The sequence below is a fragment of the Ambystoma mexicanum genome, chromosome 11, assembly GCF_040938575.1.
Source record: "Ambystoma mexicanum isolate Mex_15411 chromosome 11, UKY_AmexF1_1, whole genome shotgun sequence".
Taxonomy (NCBI): domain Eukaryota; kingdom Metazoa; phylum Chordata; class Amphibia; order Caudata; family Ambystomatidae; genus Ambystoma; species Ambystoma mexicanum.
Window position 1 is genome coordinate 974,082,034 of NC_090934.1, and position 13,330 is coordinate 974,095,363.

The window sequence follows — 13,330 nt, forward strand, 5'->3', positions numbered from 1 at the left end:
CGTACTGGCCGGGGCAATTCGATTGCCTGGGGTCTGTTAGTCGAGGGGGCACGTCTCCGTCCCCCCTGATCGAGTTTTGGCTGGTGGCAGTGGATACTACTTTTTATATTCGACCGCGAATATATCTCTATGGGATTTCCCATTTTTCGAGGCTACCAACTTTAATTATTTAATTCCTATAGCCTCGAACATACCGCCGGTTTATTTATTTAATATTAATTCTCTGGTTGGTATTTTTTGCCAGAACTTGGTTCTAAAATGGCATTTGTGTTTCGCTTCTGTGACTCCAACCCAAGTTGTGCCCTTTGTTCCACTTTTTGGCGGGCTTCTCCACAGAAGCCCTCCAAAGTGGTGCCACTCTGTCTGGGGTACTTAGGGGGATGGGGTGGAGGGATTTAGGCACCCTGGACTGAGTTGCCTAGGCAACTCAAGTCGCACTCCGTCCTGATTGGCCCAAGTGGTGAGCCGGCCGGCTCACCACTTAGCATGTTTGAGTGACAGCTAGGCTGAGTGAATGGGGGTTTTCTGCATAAAAGCAGGGCTTTGGGGACTGGAACTTTAGAAGTCGCCACAGGACCTAAGAATCCGACGAGGGAGAAGTTGAGCTGACCTGCTACGACGACACCACCGGTGGAGCCCTGCTGAACCGTCTCACCACTTTTTCCAACGACAGAGGAGATCTCCAGCCCGGAGAGTCTTCTTCCTTCGACTGGTGGGGATAACCAGTCTGCTTCCTTTTTTGCTTCCTGGAGCTTCTTGTGGCCGCCTTACCTGTGCCAAGCACCCTGGCAACCGGAATACCACGTTTTACCACTACCGTGAATCAAAGGGTAGTACCTTTAACCGGAAAACCCTGCGGCTGGTTTCTTCCCTGCAGGGCAACGACCTTCATCTTTCCTCCACGTCGAGATCTTCTCTTCCTCTGGACGACGCCGTGACTTGCACCCGCTGCCAGGAACAACTGCCCCCACTGGAGGATCCTTTCCACATAAGGTACCGTGTTCCGCCTGGCTTCCCTTGCAACCGGCTGTACGGGGTAGATTTAGCCCCCAGCTTTCGAACCTGGGTTAGCCTGGGACACCCTGGCTAAACTTTTCTGAGCCTAACTAAAACCTTTCTGAACTCCCTGCAAGACTTTTTAAGCCTGTTGTCATTGTGTGATCTTGGGTGCATTTGTGCCCTGCTCTCTCCAAGAGTGGGCCCGGCCTATGGACTTTGGCCCACAAGTAACTTTTGACTTTCCTGCCTTGCTTAAGAGTTCCTAAGTATTAGTGTGGTGTATTTTCCTACATTCTGTCTTTTTCCCTCCCTTTTTCGTTAACTTATTGGAGTGCCATCTATAGTTAAGCGCTCACCTCTGTCTGGAAATAAGTGGTGTTAACTAAGACCTGTCTGATAAGGAAAAAGGGATGAATATAGATTAATAGTAACTGTGTTTGAAGTGATTTACAATAATAGTGCTGGAGTGTGTCTTTAAATAAATAATGATATACCTTGATACCAAAGCTATGGTCAGTGTTTGCTTGTGCTATTGTGTCTGAGTGCCTATTGTGTATACTTTACATACTGCCTAACTCTTCTTGAGGGAAGTCTGACTGCTCAGCCACAGCTACAAGGTAAATCTGGGTAGTACAGACTGCTACCAAGTGGGTTTACTGCCAACACCTGTAGTCCTAAATCTTTTGCAGTGGTCCCCAAGGGAACTGCACAGGTTTCTGCCTAACAATGCCATTACCCTGTTATCTTGCATTAATCCCCCAAAATAGCTTCATAGCTCCTGGTATTTGCTAAGCGGACCAACTCCAATAAAAGAATATAGAGTTAGCATGTCCTTTAAAAAAGATTAATTCGGAAGACAGTAAACACAATCTAGTGTCTTCTCTACAGTGTTTTCTTACTACTTAGGTTTACACTGTGTTTAGGACCCCTTTTGTCCTGAACCAACACAAACCCATTGCAGCCTGGTTCCTGAATCACAACAGTTTTGATGTGTGCCTTTGTTTTATGGTCTCACCTTTACATAAGGGAAACCCCTTTTTGTTGGGTGTAGTGGGTTAGAATAACTATTTATTTTTATCTAGGTATGTCAAACAGTTTGTTTTACGATCAAGCACAGATCTGAAGGAAACCCATGTTTCTCGAGCTTTATCTGCCTGGAGATTATTTCTTTTTCCAGTTCTAGATCACTTTTCTTACCTGGATGAGAACTTGCTTCTGTAACCTTGCTGGTGTGTTTTGTCGCGTCCAACTCTCAAGTCATCAGTTCCCATCATTTGTTATTTTTAGCTACGCATTGTTGCTTTCTTCCTTTGGCTCCTTCATCATGACTCTCCAATGTCTCCACAGTACAACATAACTCATTTTCTGGTGCTTTAGGCTCAGCCTGTTACTGAGCAATGCCTTAAGGATTGCTTTCTACCACCTGCCATGTTTATGTGCCCCGTGCTCATGCCCTGTACTGCCTACACTTCATGTGTTTAATGATAATCCTTGTGTTCCTTAAAAGGGAACCACATTAGTGTGGCCCATTTCCAATACAATCCACAGCATATAGTTTTGGAGAAATACTTGCAAACCTTCAAACTGGAGTTCTGGTATCTAGTAGAAAAGGTGCACAAGTATTTATGAAATGTTCTCGGAGCATAGCAAAGGATTGCTTATTGCCGGGGTTCCCATGTCTAGCAGTTGCGTACTTCCTTTAAACAAAATACACCTTCATGTATTCCATAAATGCCCCGAGCAGGCTTTGTGTATCACGTGTCTGTTACCAAGCAAAAGTGTAAATCCTCACGTACGTTTGGTCTGTTTATTTGTTAAAATAAAAAGCATACCAACAGGAGAGACGAGCAGCCTTGCTTCTTGCAAAGGCAGTGGACTCCCGGGTCAGTTTTGAAACTGATCAGAGAGCAATAATTGAGCTGCAAGAAAATAGGGACTACAATATTTAAACAATATATTCTGTGAGGAACTATCATCATGTATAGGCATTTATCAGATACAATTCTGACCAACTTCACTTTTTTTTACAACGACTAGCACTACAATAAGGAATACCTGCCCGAGGGCTTGGTGTGCTATATAAATGCCAAAATAAATAAACACTACAAGGATCGTCTTTTTCCTCCAATTTGAATTTAGAGCTAGAAAGCGGAGTCACAGCAGTGAATGAAAGTGAAGACATTCCAGCCATAGCATCACAGATTACATGGATTTAGTTTGCTTGTCTTGTAGGCAGATGATGCGACTCTTGCACAGAGAGCCTAATACATCTGTGCTGTTCTGTTCAGCATCATCGAATAATGTGGCTCTTGTACTGGGCATTGGGACAAATCCACTCTATTTTTTTTTAGAAACGAACAGTCAAAAGACATTGTATACCGTGGAACTGTAAGTGTAATATTTCCAACGAACTCCCATACATTTGAACCTGGACCCACTGATAAAAAAAAAGAGCAGGAATTCAATGAGTGTGAAATCATACTGGACACCGCCTCAGAGGAAATGTTAACTTTATTCAAACTTTATAACACTGTCAACATTTATATGTATTCACAGTAATCTTTCTGTGAGATGCCTCAAATCAAACTCACAAATGGAGCCCAAGCTTTTGTATTGATGAAAAGACATCAAAGTTATCTGCAAAAAGCGGCTGTTGTGCTGGGGTACTTTGTGATAGATTGATATACCTTCCAAAATGGCACAGGCATTTGTGGCCTTGTAACCCCTTCTCTGAGCTCTGCCGATCAAGAGTACCACCTCCCTAGTCATTGCAGGAGAAGATTAGCACTTGGGAGTCACGCTTGGCAGCCCCGATGCCCTACAAGACAAGCATTTTACTAAAGTTAACAGTTTGGTGTTTTGTGTAGGCATGGGATAGGTATTGGCCAGACACTGGTGTAATGATACTACCCGGCCATGAAATGGCAACAGCTGGAAAATGGTGAGATTACCTGGGCATATGATAGCAGTGTCTGGTAAATGCCTAATATTAGACACAAGCCACATCTGCTGGGGCTGGCAATTGTTTTTAGGAGGACCTCAGTGCAAGGAACGGACATACATCAAGGGCCTGCAGGCACACTTGGTGACATTTTATTCAACCAGCAGGCATATATAGCTACAATGAAGCCATTCACTCTCAGCAGACTACTTAGAAATAACAGTGGTAAGAGAAAGTTTGATGGTACTGCTTGATTGATTTAGTCAAAAGGTGAAATATATCCCATGTGGAGGTGTTTTAGGTGGGATGGGGCAGGTAAGGGTGGTAGTGGCCATACAGTTTAGCAAATACACGGGCAATATATAGGTGGATAAATAACCAAACAACAACCACAAGATGTGTGTCCCTCCTCGCAAGTCATCTCTCTCCAAGCTGTACTTCAATGCAATAGTTTTGGTATATCGGTGGCACACGTGCCCCACCTAATAGCCAAAACTAAAAATAAGGAGGGTACTGGCCCAGACAGCTCAGGAAAGAGGCGTGGTAAAGAGTAAAGCCTCTTTACCGAGCTCACCCCGTCCTCCACTCTGCCTATCTTCCCGCACCCTCTCTCTGGTTGTCTGCAGTGCCAGCCTGATCGAGTTCATAATGGTGTGTTGCTGCCTGTGAGTACCTTCCCACCTCATCTTCCTTAATCCCAGCCACCGTCCTCCAATGCTAGTCAACTCAAATGTTCCCTCTTCCTCCTTCGACTTGAGTATTTCTTCCCCCTACTACTCTCTCAAATGTCTCTCTGCCCCCATATGGTAGGCATCTGTGCGTTTGTGGTTCTCTCCTATATTTCTTGACCCGCCCTCCTCACCGTTGCTCACTGTTTAGTTGCCTTGGTCTTGCCCCCATTCAGTCTTCTTCCTCCTTCCCTTGCATTTCTCCCCAGTGCTTCCTGGGGCTATGTGCTTTCTGTTGTGCTAATCTCTATGTTTCCTGGCCTTTAGATTGTGGTCCTTCACACTACCAGACTTTACCCGTTCCTTGTTGCTAGTGTGCATTTTTGCTATTGCGCCAATGATTACTGCCCCTTCCCTTCCAAGTTCTATCCCTTGATCCCCTTCCTTCTCTTCTTTATGTGTATTACCTTCTCTAATGTAATCCCTTCCTGGGCTTCCTTGATATCGTTTCCTTTCTCCCGCCTTTCCTCCTCTTCACTGACATTGGATAGGCATACCCCTGATCCACAATGCTTTCATACAGAGCTACCTTTCCACCTATTTATCATTGGACACTCTAGCACCTCTATTCCATTTGCCATGTTCCACACCTGTCATTCCGGTCCTCCTGAATTTCGTTCACTTGTTCCTTACACAGGTTTTGTTAGACTAACAAATCACACTTCTTCCATCACCTCATCTCATCCCTGCATACATGCCCTCTGCTTTTGCCTCCCTTTAAGACTCTTTGGCCAGTGTCCCTCTGGCAGGCCACCAGTAGCGTCACCAGGCTCCCTCTTGCCCATTCTTAAAGTTCTCCTGGCTTCTTAGGAAATGCTAACATTCCTTCACTCATCCCTCGCCGCTGGTTGTCAACTGCACATACCGCCAGCCCCCTAAAGCCATGTCAGGGCTCCTATGGTCTATTGCCCACCAAAGGCTCTTGGGTCTCTGCACTTATCCTTTGAATCATAACATCATAATCTGCTAGTGAAACCAGCTCTGGAAGCAGCAATTGCTACTGACCCAAGCCCTCTTCTGCTTTCACTCTGTTCTTGCTGAATGCCCGCCCCATCTCTGCTCACCTTTTGCCTCTGTCTCCCACAACACACTCTTTATATGTCTTTGAATCTGCCTTGGCTCTTGTTACACGCCCATTATCCTCTGCCCATCCTGTTTATGCTTCACATGCCTATACCTTGGTGAATCCTTACAGGGTCTGTGGACTTTGCTTCTGTGCGGCACCTTCACTCCACACATATGCATTATTTGATCCGAATAAACAGATTGACTGACTGATATGTGCCTACACCTACTGTTCATCCTTTGCCCTCCATTTTCTACAGGACATGCCTACTCTCTACTTTAAATTTCCCGGCTCTTGTGCCTGCCACCCACTACCCCCCACCCGGCTTTCATGCAATCTGCTCAATTTCCTCTGTTCAGACCCTTCCACCCTTTTGTTGGCTTCACCATCTGGTCGCTCGTCCTCCCCTTGTTCCCTTTGGTCCTCATGTCTGCTTAGCATTCCTATTTGCTGTCTTCTGCTCAATTCACCAGACCCAAGGGGCTGCACACCCGTTCTCATTCATGCGACTATCCTCCACCAACCCTAGCCCTTCCTAATGCTTTACTGCAGCCACCATCTTTTGTTATTCATTGGACGTGTACTCTTAAGCAGCCCCTTAGCTTTATAGCCAATTACTTTGAATCTAATCTTATCCCACTCTCACCTCTGAGCCACACTGTGCCCCCTCTGACTTTATCCTTGAGCTCATGCTCACATTCCTGTTCTTTCAGCCCTCGCTTGTGTCCTGCCCTCTCAGCATGTGACCTCTTCCCCTGTATCCTCCCACATCTCAGCACATCCCTAAAATGGCATTCTCTGTTCCTTTGCTTACTCGTCCGATGTAACATAGACCCTCCCTTACTACCATCCTTTCTTTCCCATAGTGTTCCCTCTCTAGTAGGAAAGGGAACGTAATCCCGTCCCTCCCTTCACCTTTTCTCATTCTTTAATCTCTCTTCTACTTTTCTGTCCTTTTGGCCTAATCTTTTATGCCCCATCTGTCTCCTTTACTGTCCTGACAATCCGTCTATTCATTCTCTCTCTTTCCTTCATTGCTTTGTCATCACACTCTCTTGTCCAGTCCTGCTCCTCTCTGCTACCCATCACTCCTCCTCGCCCATCATCCCTAACTTCTCTCCTCCCAGTACAGCTCATCTTTCGCTTGCTCGTCCTTCACCCACAGCTTTATGAACCACGTTGATGTACTGTTTTCTCTTTATTCTTCCCCTTCGTGCCTCCTACATTTCACTCTGAATATCCCTCCTAACTCACTGTCTAGCCCCTCCTACTGATAAGACCCCATTGCTTCTTACTGCTTCCTCACCTTCCTCTAACACTTAGGATTGACTCTTGAGGATTCACCACCTTACCTCTACATCTCTTAACTCTTCCTTCCAACCTTTCAAGGCCCTGATACTCTCATGGCTACTATTACCTCTGACATTTTCTTCAATTTCTCACTTGTCTCCTTCCACTCAATGTCACTAAATCGGCAAAGAAAAACCAAATAAAGTTGACTTCGAAATGTAATCCTGCATTGACTAGAAGACCAATCGATATAGGGCTCAGTAATAAAGAGCCGGTGACACATATCTTCATTTAGTTCTATGACTCAAAGACGTGGGATGCCAATATGCACAGCATACCCTCTTCTTCCCCCCCACCACCTCCACTGGGTACCAAATAATCAATGGAGAGATAAGGTGGACTATTTGTAAGGTCACATCTATCCCTAAAATCCATTATCAACATATACAATAATGGTGCAAGATAGCTACAATAATCTTTTAGCCTTTCACACCTCCCTTTCTGTCCTCCTCTTTCCTGGGCCCTGCTTGTTACCCCCTTGCCCATATCTACCCCTTTTCCTTCACAGCAAACATTCTGTGGCACGGTCTCGTCTTCCTTGATTGCCATTAAGTAAGCAAACATGCTGTCAGTATCCAACCTCTCCTGCAGGACCTCGAAATTGACTTTCTAGCCATAACAAAGACCGGATTCTCTTACTACTACACTACTTGACATCCTGCTTTCTTCTGGATTCAGTGTTAGGGTCTGCAATACGGTGCATAACAACAGAGGTGGTGTGGCCTTTATCTTTCCTCTCTGTGTTACCCTACTGTTATACATCTCCTCTTGTGACTCCTTTGTTTGGACATGTTTGGTCGACCTGAGCACCAGCATCAGTTCTGCCATCATTTGCAGATCACCTGGTGTTCCAAACTGCCTCGAATAGGATTGTGGTGTAGGGGATTTCAAAACGTAATTATATTGCCTCCCAATCGAGCACACCCTTGTTTAACCTTTAGGACACCAATATAGTGAAGATCTGGCCATCTAGCTCCACCCACATTGGTGTCCACACATGTTATGTCATCCTTTCTTCTTTATATATGCTTCTGGAAAATATCACAGTAAATCCTCTTTCTGGAATGACCATTACCTTCGCCATTCAGGCATGATAAATCTGGGAATTTGCACTCCCCCCCCCCCAAAAAAAGTGGTATTGCAGTGGTAACATAGTTTCCACGCCAAACTATATCTTTGGCGGTAAGGTGGACGAAAAACCTCAGGAAATTCAGCTAAAATCCCCCTAACACTGCCATACTGCCACTTGTAATTCGTGGTAATTCCATTGGACCCAGTTGCAATAACAGTAACTCTGGTGGTATATCTGCAGACATACTTCCAAGATACCACCAAACTTGCAATGAGGCCCATGCATCTGTGAGTCCATTGAAGAGAGTAACCACTATCCTTTTCTCTGAGACCTACATTGATCCCAATATCTGTTCAGCCCCACTAGACATACTTTATATCAAACTTTTCCTAGAACTTCTTAACCATGGAAATCTTCTCCCCCATTATCAAAAACAAACAAACCACCTACTAAATCCAACCGTGGGTTCGACACTGAAACAGCCCTACAAAATCGGAGCACTTGACCACAGGAAGCACAACACCTTAGATTGTGCATAAACCTTTGCCACATGTAATTCACAATGTCATTTATGATATTGTATGGCAATGACAATGTCACTGTGGGCAGGACAACCCATAAAGTTTGCATGTGCACTGCTAAACCCAATCCAATATCCATAAAAGAGATATGACAAAACGTCTATTTCAACACCATCTGCAATGTGGTCACAACTTGGATGACCATATGATGGAGCAACAAAAGCCTAATGTACGAGTTGGCAATAATGATCTTTTGATCTATAAATGAGAACAATGTTGGATTTTCGATTTTCAGTCAGTAAATAAGGGTTTGAACAATCACATTGAAATAGTCGTTCACAGAGTCGTTTGGTCTTTGGTGGTGTGGCTGTGAATTGCAATCTTTCTACAGTGATCCGGAGGAGGGGCAACTCCATAAAGAGTCAAACAGAATTCAGAGTCGTGCACAGAGTCGTTTGGTCTTTGGTGGTCTGTAGTGGGCGAGGACTCTGTATCGTAACCTTGACTGAAGGGTAGGAGACGCTGATTTGTTTACTTTTCTCTGACTTATAACTAAAGTGAGAATTGGCTGTCACCTGCCGTACGTAAAGATTGTTCTCCTCTTCATACAACTAGCTTACTTGGCTGTGATTGGGTGACTGCATGGTTGAATCTGCTTCCCTGTGAGCCCAGTACATGGTTCTGGTCGAGAGTTGGCCCCCAAACACCAAAACAATTGTCTAGCAAAAAAGACGCGCAGGGGTCCTCGACGGACCAGCTTGCGAAGCTCTGCTGCAAATGCGGGGAAGAAAATGACTAATGTTTTTATCAGCTTTAAAACTAAGAGGAATATGACTGACTATATGCCTGTGAAAATTCAGACAATCTGTATCAATAATCAGCAAGCAGTAACTTCATCTATTGCAATAGATTTGTCCCAATCGAAATATTCGCCCCAGAGTAATTACGCTGCTACCAATTTATCCATTTGATATATGATATTATATGATTTGGCATTTATAACGTGCCTATACACAAGTGTTTCAAGACGCGGCGAGGCAAGGGAGGGGAACAAAGGGAGGACAGACAACAATCCTACTAGGCTAGGTATCATCGAGATCAAGCAAGTGCGTGGGAAGAGGGCAGGGACAGTGCAGTACATGGGAATAGATAGTAACAATAAGTAAGTAACGGTCAGCAGGTGGCAAGTGCATGGGCAAGTGCAGACATCAGGTATCAGGGATGGTAGGGGGACTGTAGGGATACAGAAACAGTCCCCAAGTGTGGGGGTTGCCAGGTGGGCAGTGCAGGTGTGTGACGCTGGCGGGGCAGGGACCTGGGTCCAAGATCAGAGGGTGTCCAGGTAGCCAGTGCAGTTCCAGTAACAACCAGGAAGTCAGCAGAGGAGAGGAGAAGAGAAGAGAAGAAAAAGCAGAAGCAAAGAGAAAGGTTTTGAGGTGCTTCCGGAACCAGAGATGATTCTCAAGTTTAAGGGAGGCAGGGAGTCTGTTCCAGAGGGAGGTACCAGCTGAAGAAAGAGATCTACCACCAACTCATTGCTTGGAGAAGCGACTGACCCTGAGGGAGTTGGAGGTGGATGAGTGAAGAGTTCGAGAAGGAAGATATTTAGGAAGAGAGAGTTGAAGATAGAGGCCCCAGGCCTCGCAAGGCCTTGTGGACGATGCAGAGGGTTTTGAGCTTAATACGCGCAGCCACTGAGAGCCACTGCAGAGATTTCAGTCCTGTAGAGATACGATCCCTGGGCTTGAGGCCAAGGACAAGTCTTCCAGTCCTGTTCTAGATAAGCTGCAGAGGGCGGAGAGTAGAAGCAGGCAGATTTAGAAAGAGGCTGTTGCAATAGTCCAGCCTAGAGAGAACCAGAGCTCTGGAGACAGTGAGCTTCTGGAGGAAGGAGAGGAAAGTAAGAATATCTCTGAGGAGGTGCAGCTGGTAGTGTGACTTCTTATAGACGTCAGAAATGTGAGGAGAGAAGGAGAGTGTGGAGTGAAAGATGACCCTGAGGTTTTTAGCCTTGCAGGTGGGAGCAGGAAGAGGGCCAAGAGAGGCCGGCCAGAGAGCTACAGGAAAGGAGAGAGCGGGTGTACCAATGAGGAGAATCTCAGTCTTACTGGCATTAAGGCAGAGGTCATTAGCGGCACACCACACCTGGATAGAAGACAGACAGTCAGAGATGAGGTAAGGAGAGGAGGAGGCCGAGGGTAGCCTAAAAATGAGCTGGGTGTCATCCGCATAGCACTGAAAGTTGGGGCAGAGCGCGGCGATGCGGTGGGCATGGAGTGCCAGGTATTGGTTGAACAGCCAGGGACAGAGGTTAGACCCCTGGGGGACACCACAGGTAGAGAAAAAGATAGAGGAAGGACCCAAGTTGGACCTGGGAGGGTGGGTCAGAGAGGAAAGAAGTCAGCAACGCCAGAGCCTGACCAGTGATACCTCGGTTATCACGGAGATGGTTAAGCAGGATGGCATGGTTGGCAGTGGCAAAGACAGAAGAGAGATCAAGCAGGATGAGGATGCAAGGGGTGTTAGAGTCAAGGTTGGAGAGCAGGTCTTCACGGATGTTCAGGAGAGCAGTTTCCATGCTTCTGGCAGTCCTGAAGCCAGATTTATGGTCACAAAGACAACCAACAGATTCAGTGTGGAGATTAAGCTGCTAGATGGCCAGTTTCTCCATGAGCTTGCCCAGGAAGGGAGTGATGGAGATTGGGTGATAGTTTGCCGGGCAGGATGGGTCCGCAGAGGGTTTCTTAACAAGAGGATGCACAAGGGAGTGCTTCAGGGGGGATAGGAAGACTCCAGTGGCGAAGGAGTGATTGCGGAAATCAGCCTGGACAGGAGCCAGGGAGTCGATGTGGTCCTAGATAGTTTTGGAGGAACAGGGGTGAACCTGTTCGATGAGATTTTCATAGATCAGACTTGTCTAGAAACCTTGTCTGCAGAGAACATGGGAAAGGCAGAGAAGGAGGGAGGAGAGGTGGCTGCAGAAGGGCCAGAGGAAGAGCTGGGAGTAGAGGGAGGGAGGGGATAGGAGGAGAGTGAGGACAAGATGTCCTGAGTTTTAGAGATGAAGTGAGAAACCAGTGCCATGCAGAGGGCCTGAGAAGGGGCAGGAGAAGTAGAGACTGTGGCAGGATTGGCCAGTTCCCTGTAGGTCTTAAAGAGTTCAGCTGTGTAGTTAGATGCCGCAGAGACGCTGGCTTGGATATGAGCTCTTTTCTTAGTTAGGACAGAGAGCCGGTATTGCCTTTGGAGCAGGCAGCAGGCCAGTGTGTCTGAGGATGTACATGAAGCACAGCATTTCCTCTCGGCCACCCTGTACTTGCGTTTTAGGGTGACGAGGTCTGAGTCCTGCCAGGAGTTGCACTTGGCTTTGGGCTTCAGGCAGATTCTCATGACAGTGGCAAGGATATCAAGAGTATCAGATATAGCAGAGTGGAGCATGGAGAGGGCTGTGTCAGGGTGAGATGCATCTTTTGTATCACCGACAATCGATAATAACTCACTCCTGAAGTTGTGCATCGTCCTTCAGAGGGCCCCAATGGGAGGTGAGAGTAAATTACCAGGGAAGGAAGCCCCTGACATTGCGTCAGGCTCTAATCTTTCTGATTCGCTGAATTTAAGGGCGCTGGCATCTTCTTTGGACTCTTCAACCTGTTCCGACTCAGATGGCTCTGAAGCCTCAAATCATGCAACACAGCATAGATCAACCTTAAACATAAAAGAAAACTGTCAGGATAATAATTTACTCTTAATTATGAAAACAATGGCCTTGATGGAGTCAACTATGGTAAAGCGTTTTGAGGGCCAAGTAATTGCATATCCATAAAACTTACACCTGGATCAACTACATTTTGACAATGCAGAAGATAGTGTAGGCTGTCGCGAGGGTGCACAGGAAGCATGACAGTGTCGAACCATGCACTGGTTACTCTGGAGTGGGGAGAAGGTGGCATTAGAGCAGGGCACAGGGGGGTGGTGGCTTGAGGAATACATCCTTAGAGATAAGGGGATATGTGCACAGGTGGAAGGTGAAATTAAGAGATTTGTAGAGGGCGATATAGAGAATAATGAAAATATAAGGGAGCCGTCGGAGGCTCTTAATATCAGGATCAGAACCCAACTAAAAGAAGCATCAAAAAAGCTAGGAGTGTGGCAGAGCTGGACCTGGAAAAGGAAATACACAGACTGGAAACAGCCCACAAGGTGAGGGGATCCAACAAGGTCGCTAGGGAGCTATCCCATGTGAGGAGACATCTTAAGCAACTCGTTGACAGGGCTTTGGAGAACACCCTACTGTGAAGTAGGCAGATGTTCTATGAGCATGGGAACAAGGTCCAGACACTGCTGGCAAGGCAGTTGAGGGTGAAGGAACAGAAAGGGTTTATAGCAAATTTGTAAGATAAAAGGAGGAGGCTGGTGGGGACGGAGGGAGGTAAACAAAAGGTGATCCATGGATTCTTCACCAACATTTATAGGGAGGAACCGTTGATATAGAGGCTCAGCAAACGTACCTAGCGGAGTGGTCGGGACCAATACTGACAGCAGGGCAAACAGAACGGTTAGAGGAACCAATAGCCTGGGAAGAGGTGCAGCAGGCAATAGCGTGGTTAATACCACACAAGAGCCCATGGAGAAGATGGGCTAACGGTGGCATTT